The sequence below is a fragment of the Arachis stenosperma genome, chromosome 2 (genome assembly GCF_014773155.1).
Source record: "Arachis stenosperma cultivar V10309 chromosome 2, arast.V10309.gnm1.PFL2, whole genome shotgun sequence".
In the NCBI taxonomy this organism is placed as follows: Eukaryota; Viridiplantae; Streptophyta; class Magnoliopsida; order Fabales; family Fabaceae; genus Arachis; species Arachis stenosperma.
The window spans coordinates 67,695,956-67,706,783 of record NC_080378.1 but is presented as its reverse complement, the minus strand read 5'-3'; the positions used below and the strand labels follow the sequence as shown (position 1 = coordinate 67,706,783).

The 10,828-nt window shown below is 40.6% G+C and overlaps 1 non-coding gene across 1 annotated transcript; it reads left to right on the top strand.

The window, feature by feature from the left end:
- Positions 1 to 10,483: 10,483 nt before the first annotated feature.
- LOC130964117 (small nucleolar RNA R71) lies at positions 10,484 to 10,591 on the top strand. The gene has a single exon (XR_009080225.1). It is a non-coding gene; the product is annotated as a small nucleolar RNA R71 (small nucleolar RNA).
- The last annotated feature ends 237 nt before the right edge of the window (positions 10,592 to 10,828 follow it).

Below are 10,828 nucleotides of genomic sequence, written 5' to 3'. Positions count from 1 at the left end.
TATTGGCATTAGCAGCATTATTATGATCCATAGTGGACTCTGTAGCCTTGTAAAGTCTTGGTTGTTGCAAACGCCCCCTAAAAGTCCTTTCAGGTTCAGGATTAAAGTCAAACAGAAGTTCCTTGTCCCTGTTCCTGCTCATAAACAGACAGAAGACAAGAAAAGATGGAACTCTCTACGTTAGAGTGCAGAGAATTCCCAATGAGATAACCTGTGTAAAATAATAAAATAAAAATACTAATTAAAACAACAAAATAAAATTAGAAAATTACTAGTAAATTTAGGACAAAAATTTTTGAAATTATGGGGCTATATAAATAAGAAGAATTAAAATAAAAATAACCAGGAAATACCAAACTTAATTTCAGAAATTAAGGAAAAATAATAGCACTAAAATTTGAAAATAATGAAACAAAAGTTAAATAAAATTAAAACTAAAACGCCTAATCTAAGAAATCAAACAACTAATAGTTGTTAATCACAATCAATCCCTGACAACGGCACCAAAAACTTGGTATGAAATTTATAACCACAAACTAACTGGCAAGTGCACTGGGTCATACCAAGTAGTTTCTCAAGTGAATGAGGGTCGATCCCATGAGGATTGATGGATCAAGCAACAATGATTGAGTAATTGGATTAGTCAGACAAACAGAAAATGATACTTTGAAAGTTCGAACGCATTAACATTAAATTCAAAATATCAGAAAGCAAGCAATAGACAAGTAGTGAATAATATATGGAGAAAACAGTTACGGCTTCAGAGATATCTATTTTCCGGATTGACTTCTCTTACTAACTATTTTAATCATGCAAGATTTAATTCATGGCAAACTATATATGACTAAACCCTAGTTTCTTAGACCTTTTTAGTCTCCTCTAAAATTCATCAACTGCCAATTCCTTGGTCATTTAACTCCAATCAGAGGGTGAAGTTTAATTCTAGTTTATATGCTACAAAAATCCTAATTACCCAAATATAAGAGGATTATATGTCACGTATCCCGTTAAGTCCATATAATTAGAAATTTAGGAGAATATGTTTTCAAGATGTTGTTCAAGTAAAGAGCTTTTCCAAGTTATACAAGAACTCAATTAGAAAAAAGGTCATACTTCCATTCCACCCAAATTCATAAGATAAAGAACGAAAACGATTCTTGAAATATAAATCAGTACATGAATTAAAATAGAAAAATAATAGTGTCAATCCATACAATAGACAAAGCTCCTAACCTTAACAATGGAGGTTTAGTTGCTCATGGGTCAGAGAGAAAACTAGGATTAAAAAAAAAAACTATAAATTGCGGAATGAGGTAGAAGAGAAGAGATTTTTTCTGAAGGGCTGATTCTTTTCCCTTTTATATCTAATCTTAATTAATGTAAAATATATTTCCTAAAACTAAAATAATATCTTTTTCTAATTATAAATAAAATAAAAGTTTAATAAAAAATAAATAAAAATCTTCACAAGCCTTCAAATAGAGTGTGGGGACCATGTGATTCATTCAGGTCTGCACGAAACTTGGAAAATCTCAAGTTCAGCGTGGATGAGGCAGTGTGCAAATTCCCTTGGTGCTCTTTGAGTCCACGCTGAACTTGAGATTTTCCAAGTTTAGCGTGGATGAGGCAGTGTTCAAATTCCCTTGGCATGTTGGGCTGGCACTGAACTTGGAAAGAGCCAAGTTCAGCGTGGAGGAGGCCATGCGAAATGGAAGAAAAGGGTATACTGTTATATATCGTTCGAAAGCTCTGGAAGTTAGCTTTCAAATACTGCTAGAATCTTGTCAATTGGACCTCTGTAGTTCAAGTTATTTTTGTTTGATTGAAAGGAGGTTGGGGTTGACAACATCATTCGCTTTCTTCCTTTTCTGCTACAAAACTTCATCAAATCCATCCATAATACTACCTGAAAAAAATGGAAATGCACACAACTCAAAATAGCATCCATAGTGACTAAAAGATATTTAAATCTTGATTAAACTCAACAATTTGAATGCAAATTCACTAGGAAAACATAGAGAACATGCTCACGCATCACTCTCCACTAGCGCTCCCCAGGAAGCTTGATGGAGAGCGCCAACACCAACCATGCAGCACCAACCTTGTCAAGTCTTATCTCATGCAACACCAACCCCAACATCACCTCACCACATCTTCTCACAACCTCACCATACCTCAACCAACCATGTCATGACACCCTCAAAGCCACACCACACACTCACCTTGACACCATCAAAACCTCATAGCCACACCACACCTAACCTTGTCACCGTGACATCACCACCTCACCCTTGTCACAACCACCTTGCCTCACATCCCTCATTCCCACGCTCTCTACTGGCGCTCTCCAGTAAGCTTGCTAGAAAGCGCCACTTTCATACACCTTGCCTCTGCACCATGCTCTCTCCAACGCTCTCCATCAAGCTAGCCGGAGAGCGCCACTCACTCATAACCCCACCATACTTGACCCCTTATCACAAGCACCAACCAAGGCCACGCTCTCCATCTCAAGTTCTCTCAAGTGCGCCAAGACAAGCATACCAACCTCAGTGTCACGCTCGTTTTGTGCGCTCTCTAGAAAGATTGCTGGAGAAGCGCCAATCATCAACAATGCTCTGAAGGTGTCACACTCTCAAAGGGAGATCTTGAGCAAACTTAGCGCTCTCCTGGAAGTGTCATGCTCGCTCACCACACTCGCACTCAAGCTCTCCAGAGAGCATCTTCGATGAACAATCCTAGGAAGCTCATTGGCATGCTCTCAAATGGTGCTTTCCAGCAAGCTTGCTGGAGAGCGCCAATCCTCAAGTGCACAATGCTCTCTGGATGACGCTCTTGAGCAAACGTAGCGCTCTCTTGGAGGTGTCAATACTCGCCCCCAACGCTCTCCATCAAGCTCACAAGCGAGCGTCTTCGATGAGTAATCTAAGATGAAATTTGGACTTGTGCGTACGCACAACTTATCAAGCGTACGCATAATGGTGAAAATTGCAAAGGTGCGTACGCACAACCCCTGGTACACACACACAATGACTGGCGCTCACTTTTCATGCTCAGCATCAAGCGCCAGGTCCAAGCGCCAGAATTGCAAAGTCTAAAAGCCCAAGTACATCAAGTGAAGACTTTGGAGGAAAGCAATATAAATAGATGAAGTTTTGAACTAGAGAAGGACTTTAGCTTATGTCCTGGATTTACTGCACTTTTTATTTCCGTTACTTGGATGTACTTTGCTTAGTTTTACTTTCATGCACTTTCATTTTCTTCTAATTTTTCTTAGAGCTATGATCAACTAAATCCCCACTTCATTATGGGAGGAGCTCTGTTATGATTTCAATGAATTAATATAATTCTTCTTCTTCTCAATTCAATTGTTTTTTATCTAAGGAAAAGCTTTTGTGCTTCATAGATCTAACTACTATCGAGAGAGGGGTTAGATCTACTTGAATTTTTATGTGAGCCTTGAAAAAGGGATCATAGGATTCAGTTTGAGGCTTATCTCTCATAATTCTTTTGATCAATACATTCTTAGTTGGTACATGATATATAACCTTTTTGAATTGAGATCCTGAGGGTTATGTGGCCTTTGGATTAGAAATTGAGCTTCATCTCTTCTCATGAATAATTAGATCAAGAGATTGGCGATTGATTATGTTAAGAGAAATTGAGTCACCAATAGATTGGGACTCAATTATTTACAATCTGTCATGGATCTACTTCATATGATTGAGAAAAAGTTGAGACCCACTGATTCATGAAGAATCATGACATCTCCAATCCCTAATAAATTTCACCCATTATTCTTCTTCATTTTAATTCTTTGAGTTTTTGGTTTCTTTCAATACCCAATACCCAGAACCCTTTTACTTTCATGCAATTTACAATTCCTTGTCTTTTACATTTCTGTCTTTACTTTCTTGCCATTTAAGTTTCCGCTCTTTACTATTTAGCAATTTACTTTCAGCCCTTTATCATTCAGTCATTTAATTTCATTGCTCTTACTTTCTATGTCATTTACTTCTCTGTTGATTCAATCACACAAAATGTATCAATTGTTTGTTTGAGTAGAAGAACCACTTAACTAAAGTTGCTTGATCCATCAATCCATACTCAAAGTGAGTTATTACTTTACTGCGACCGGGTATACTTGTCGAAGGAATTTATGTTATGTAAATGTCTGGTGTGCGAAATTGTGATCACTACTTTTCACAACTCAAATAATCCCTAGTAATGGCCCCAAAAACTTGGTGCTCAATACCATGGCATAAACACAACTTTGCACAACTAACCAGCAAGTGCACTGGGTCGTCCAAGTAATAAACCTTACGCGAGTAAGGGTCGATCCCACGGAGATTGTTGGTATGAAGCAAGCTATGGTCACCTTGTAAATCTTAGTCAGGCAGACTCAAATGGGTATAGTGGTAAACGCATAAAGATAAAGATAGAGATACTTATGTAATTCATTGGTAGGAACTTCAGATAAGCGTATGAAGATGCCTTCCCTTCCGTCTCTCTGCTTTCCTACTGTCTTCATCCAATCCTTCTTACTCCTTTCCATGGCAAGCTTATGCAAGGGTTTCACCGTTGTCAGTGGCTACCTCCCATCCTCTCAGTGGAAATGTTCAACGCACCCTGTCACGGCACGGCTATCCATCTGTCGGTTCTCAATCAGGTCAGAATAGAATCCATTGATTCTTTTGCGTATGTCACTAATGCCCCGCCCTCAGGAGTTTGAAGCACGTCACAGTCATTCAATCATTGAATCCTACTCAGAATACCACAGACAAGGTTAGACCTTCCGGATTCTCTTGAATGCCGCCATCAGTTCTTGCCTATACCACGAAGACTCTGATCTCACGGAATGGCTGGCTCGTTTGTCAGGCGAGCACTCGGTTGTCAGGCGATCAACCATGCATCGTGTATCAGGAATCCAAGAGATATTCACCCAATCTAAGGTAGAACGGAGGTGGTTGTCAGTCACACGTTCATAGGTGAGAATGATGATGAGTGTCACGGATCATCACATTCATCAAGTTGAAGAACAAGTGATATCTTGGACAAAGAACAAGCGGAATTGAATAGAAGAACAATAGTAATTGCATTAATACTCGAGGTACAGCAGAGCTCCACACCTTAATCTATGGTGTGTAGAAACTCCACCGTTGAAAATACATAAGAACAAGGTCTAGGCATGGCCGAATGGCCAGCCTCCCAATGATCTAAGATAGCATAAAATGAAGATAGCTACCCAGATATCTCAATACAATAGTAAAAGGTCCTACTTATAGAAAACTAGTAGCCTAGGGTGTACAGAGATGAGTAAATGACATAAAAATCCACTTCCGGGCCCACTTGGTGTGTGCTTGGGCTGAGCAATGAAGCAATTTCGTGTAGAGACTCTTCTTGGAGTTAAACGCCAGCTTTTATGCCAGTTTGGGCGTTTAACTCCCATTTAGGTGCCAGTTCCGGCGTTTAACGCTGGAATTTCTGAGGGTGACTTTGAACGCCGGTTTGGGCCATCAAATCTTGGGCAAAGTATAGACTATCATATATTGCAGGAAAGCCCAGGATGTCTACTTTCCAACGCCATTGAGAGCGCGCCAATTGGGCTTCTGTAGCTCCAGAAAATCCACTTCGAGTGCAGGGAGGTCAGAATCCAACAGCATCTGCAGTCCTTTTCAGTCTCTGAATCAGATTTTTGCTCAGGTCCCTCAATTTCAGCCAGAAAATACCTGAAATCACAGAAAAACACACAAACTCATAGTAAAGTCCAGAAAAGTGAATTTTAACTAAAAACTAATAAAAATATACTAAAAACTAAACCAAATATACTAAAATCATACTAGAAACAATGCCAAAAAGCGTACAAATTATCCGCTCATCACAACACCAAACTTAAATTGTTGCTTGTCCCCAAGCAACTAAAAATCAAATAAGATAAAAAGAAGAGAATATGCAATGAATTCCAAAAACATCTATGAAGATCAGTATTAATTAGATGAGCGGGGCTTTTAGCTTTTTGCCTCTGAACAGTTTTGGCATCTCACTCTATCCTTTGCAACTCAGAATGATTGGCTTCTTTAGGAACTCAGGATCCAGATAGTGTTATTGATTCTCCTAGTTAAGTATGATGATTCTTGAACACAGCTACTTTATGAGTCTTGGCCGTGGCCCAAAGCACTCTGTCTTCCAGTATTACCACCGGATACATACATGCCACAGACACATAATTGGGTGAACCTTTTCAGATTGTGACTCAGCTTTGCTAGAGTCCCCAATTAGAGGTGTCCAGGGTTCTTAAGCACACTCTCTTTGCCTTGGATCACAACTTTATTTCTTTCTTTTTCTTTCTTTTTCTCTTTCTTTTTCGTTTTTTTTTCGCCTCTTTTTTTTTTTTATATTCACTGCTTTTTCTTGCTTCAAGAATCATTTTTAATGATTTTTCAGATCCTCAGTAACATGTCTCCTTTTTCATCATTCTTTCAAGAGCCAACATTCATGAACCACAAATTCAAAAGACATATGCACTGTTTAAGCATACATTCAGAAGACAAAAATATTGCCACCACATCAAAATAATTAAACTGTTATAAAATTCAAAATTCATGCAATTCTTTTTCTTTTCAATTAAGCACGTTTTTTTTTTTAGAAAGGTGATGGATTCATAGGACATTCATAACTTTAAGGCATAGACACTAAGACACTAATGATCACAAGACACAAACATAGATAAACATAAGCATTAATTTTCGAAAAACAGAAAATAAAGAACAAGGAGATTAAAGAACGGGTCCACCTTAGTGATGGCGGCTCTTTCTTCCTCTTGAAGATCCTATGGAGTGCTTGAGCTCCTCAATGTCTCTTCCTTGTCTTTGTTGTTCCTCTCTCATGATTCTTTGATCTTCTCTAATTTCATGGAGGATGATGGAATGTTCTTGGTGCTCCACCCTTAGTTGTCCCATGTTGGAACTCAATTCTCCTAGGGAGGTGTTTAGTTGCTCCCAATAGTTTTGTGGAGGAAAGTGCATCCCTTGAGGCATCTCAGGGATCTCATGATGAGTGGGGTCTCTTGTGTGCTCCATCCTCTTCTTAGTGATGGGCTTGTCCTCATCAATAGGGATGTCTCCCTCTATGTCAACTCCAACTGAATAACAGAGGTGACAAATGAGATGAGGGAAGGCTAACCTTGCCAAGGTAGAGGACTTGTCCGCCACCTTATAGAGTTCTTGGGCTATAACCTCATGAACTTCTATTTCTTCTCCAATCATGATGCTATGAATCATGATAGCCCGGTCTATGGTAACTTCGGACCGGTTGCTAGTGGGAATGATTGAGCGTTGGATAAACTCCAGCCATCCTCTAGCCACAGGTTTGAGGTCATGCCTTCTCAATTGAACCGGCTTCCCTCTTGAATCTCTCTTCCATTGGGCGCCCTCTTCACATATGACTGTGAGGACTTGGTCCAACCTTTGATCAAAGTTGACCCTTCTAGTGTAAGGGTGTTCATCTCCTTGCATCATGGGCAAATTGAATGCCAACCTTACACTTTCCGGACTAAAATCCAAGTATTTCCCCCGAACCATAGTAAGATAATTCTTTGGATTCGGGTTCACACTTTGATCATGGTTCTTGGTGATCCATGCATTGGCATAGAACTCTTGAACCATCAAGATTCTGACTTGTTGAATGGGGTTGGTAAGGACTTCCCAACCTCTTCTTCGGATCTCATGTCGGATCTCCGGATATTCACCCTTTTTGAGTGAAAAAGGGACCTCGGGGATCACCTTCTTCAAGGCCACAACTTCATAGAAGTGGTCTTGATGCACCCTTGAGATGAATCTCTCCATCTCCCATGACTCGGAGGTAGAAGCTTTTGCCTTCCCTTTCCTCTTTCTAGAGGTTTCTCCGGCCTTGGATGCCATAAATGGTTATGGAAAAACGAAAAAGCAACGCTTTTACCACACCAAACTTAAGAGGTTTGCTCGTCCTCGAGCAAAAGAAGAAAGAAGAGAGAAGAAGAAGAAGAAATGAGGAAGAAGGGAATGGCTTTTGTGTTCGGCCAAAGAGGGGGAGAAGTGGTGTTTAGGTTGTGTGAAAATGAAGGGGTGAAGAAGGGTATATATAGGGGAGGGGGAAGGGTAAGGTTCGGCCATTATGGGTGGGTTTGGGAGGGAAAGTGGTTTGAATTTGAATGGTGAGGTAGGTGGGGTTTTATGAAGGATGGATGTGGGTGGTGAAGAGGAAGATGGGATTTGATAGGTGAAGGGTTTTTGGGGAAGAGGTGTTGAGGTGATTGGTGAATGGGTGAAGAAGAGAGAGTGGTGGGGTTGGTGGGGATCCTGTGGGGTCCACAGATCCTGTGGTGTCAAGGAAAAGTCATCCCTGCACCAAATGGCATGCAAAATCACGTTTTGAGCCAATTCTGGCGTTAAACGCCGGGCTGGTGCCCATTTCTGGCGTTTAACGCCAGGTTCTTGCCCTTTTATGGCGTTTAACGCCAGTCTGGTGCCCCTTTCTGGCGTTAAACGCCCAGAATGGTGCCAGACTGAGCGTTAAACGCCCACCTGCTAGCCTTACTGGCGTTTAAACGCCAGTAAGTTCTTCCTCCAGGGTGTGCTGTTTTTCTTCCTGTTTTTCATTCTGTTTTTGCTTTTTCAATTGATTTTGTTACTTCTCATGATCATCAACCTACAAAAAACATAAAATAATAAAAGAAAATGGATAAAATATAACATTGGGTTGCCTCCCAACAAGCGCTTCTTTAATGTCAGTAGCTTGACAGATGGCTCTCATGGAGCCTCACAAATGATCAGAGCAATGTGGGAACCTCCCAACACCAAACTTAGAGTTTGAATGTGGGGGGTTCAACACCAAACTTAGAGTTTGGTTGTGGCCTCCCAACACCAAACTTAGAGTTTGACTGTGGGAGCTCTGTTTGACTCTGATTTGAGAGAAGCTCTTCATGCTTCCTCTCCATGGTGACAAAGGGATATCCTTGAGCCTTAAACACAAAGGATTCTTCATTCACTTGAATGATCAGTTCGCCTCTATCAACATCAATCACAGCCTTTGCTGTGGCTAGGAAGGGTCTGCCAAGGATGATGGTTTCATCCATGCACTTCCTAGTCTCTAGGACTATGAAATCAGCAGGGATGTAATGGTTTTCAATCTTCACCAAAACATCCTCTACAAGTCCATGAGCTTGTTTTCTTGAGTTGTCTGCCATCTCTAATGAGATTCTTATAGCTTGCACCTCAAAGATCCCTAGCTTCTCCATTACAGAGAGAGGCATGAGGTTTACACTTGACCCTAAGTCACACAGAGCCTTCTTGAAGGTCATGGTGCCTATGGTACAAGGTATTGAAAACTTCCCAGGATCTTGTCTCTTTTGAGGTAATTTCTGCCTAGACAAGTCATCCAGTTCTTTGGTGAGCAAAGGGGGTTCATCCTCCCAGGCCTCATTTCCAAATAACTTGTCATTTAGCTTCATGATTGCTCCAAGGTATTTAGCAACTTGCTCTTCAGTGACATACTCATCCTCTTCAGAGGAGGAATACTCATTAGAGCTCATAAAAGGCAGAAGTAAGTCCAATGGAATCTCTATGGTCTCATTTTGAGCCTCAGATTCCCATGGTTCCTTATTGGGGAACTCAATGGAGGTCAGTGCACGCCCACTGAGGTCTTCCTCAGTGGCGTTCACTTCCTCTCCTTCCTCTCCAAATTCGGCCATGTTGATGGCCTTGCACTCTCCTTTTGGATTTTCTTCTGTATTGCTTGGGAGAGTACTAGGAGGGAGTTCAGTAACTTTCTTGCTCAGCTGTCCCACTTGTGCCTCCAAATTCCTAATGGAGGACCTTGTTTCAGTCATGAAACTTTGAGTGGTTTTGATTAGATCAGAGACCATAGTTGCTAAGTCAGAGGGGTTCTGCTTAGAATTCTCTGTCTGTTGCTGAGAAGATGATGGAAAAGGCTTGCCATTGCTAAACCTGTTTCTTCCACCATTATTGTTGTTAAAACCTTGTTGAGGTCTTTCTTGATTCTTCCATGAGAAATTTGGGTGATTTCTCCATGAAGAATTATAGGTGTTTCCATAGGATTCTCCTAGGTAATTCACCTCTTCCATTGAAGGGTTCTCAGGATCATAGGCTTCTTCTTCAGATGAAGCATCCTTAGTACTGCTTGGTGCATTTTGCACTCCAGACAGACTTTGAGAAATCAAATTGACTTGTTGAGTCAATATCTTGTTCTGAGCCAAAATGGCATTCAGAGTATCAATCTCAAGAACTCCTTTCTTCTGATTTGTCCCATTGTTCACAGGATTCCTTTCAGAAGTGTACATGAATTGGTTGTTTGCAACCATTTTAATTAGTTCTTGAGCTTCTGCAGGCGTCTTCTTCAAATGAAGAGATCCTCCAGCAGAGCTATCCAAAGACATCTTGGATAGTTCAGAGAGACCATCATAGAAAATACCTATGATGCTCCATTCAGAAAGCATGTCAGACGGACATTTTCTGATCAATTGTTTGTATCTTTCCCAAGCTTCATAGAGGGATTCTCCATCCTTCTGTCTGAAGGTTTGGACTTCCACTCTAAGCTTACTCAATTTTTGAGGTGGAAAGAACTTTGCCAAGAAGGCATTGACTAGCTTTTCCCATGAGTCCAGGCTTTCTTTAGGTTGTGAATCCAACCATGTCCTAGCTCTGTCTCTTACAGCAAAAGGGAATAGCATAAGTCTGTAGACCTCAGGGTCTACCCCATTAGTCTTGACAGTGTCACAGATTTGCAAGAATTCAGCTAAAAACTGATGAGGATCTTCCAATGGAAGTCCATGAAA